The following is a 324-nucleotide window of genomic DNA, read 5'->3' on the forward strand; positions in this document are numbered from 1 at the left end:
TTTACTTATCTGTTTATTTTTATGTTTATTTAGTAATTTACTTTTTTGTTTTTTTTTTGTTTTTTGTTTTTGTATAAACCCTAAACCCTTAAACCCTAAACCCTAAACCCTAGGCCTCCGCTGTGTCTTTGAGTCTGTCTCTTTTGCTGCTGCTACAACTCTGCTTTCTCTGCCGCTTCTAGGGTTTAGGGTTTAGGGTTTAGCGTCAAGGGCTTGGTGTTGAGGGTTTAGGGTTTAGCGAGGGTTTAGGGTTTAGGGTTTAGGGTTTAGGGTTTAGGGTTTATGTGTGTGTTCAGTATCAGCAGAATCAGGCTTTAGTGTGTG

The 324-nt window shown here is 39.2% G+C and overlaps 1 protein-coding gene across 1 annotated transcript in view; it reads left to right on the top strand.

Annotated features, from left to right (window-relative positions):
• EMH_0022270 (uncharacterized protein) overlaps positions 1–324 on the top strand; it is a gene marked incomplete at both ends in the record, with an annotated part of 10979 nt that overhangs the window by 6146 nt on the left and 4509 nt on the right. The window lies entirely within an intron of this gene.

This window comes from Eimeria mitis, genomic scaffold (assembly GCF_000499745.2).
Source record: "Eimeria mitis Houghton genomic scaffold, Emh_scaff786, whole genome shotgun sequence".
NCBI classification, from domain to species: domain Eukaryota; phylum Apicomplexa; class Conoidasida; order Eucoccidiorida; family Eimeriidae; genus Eimeria; species Eimeria mitis.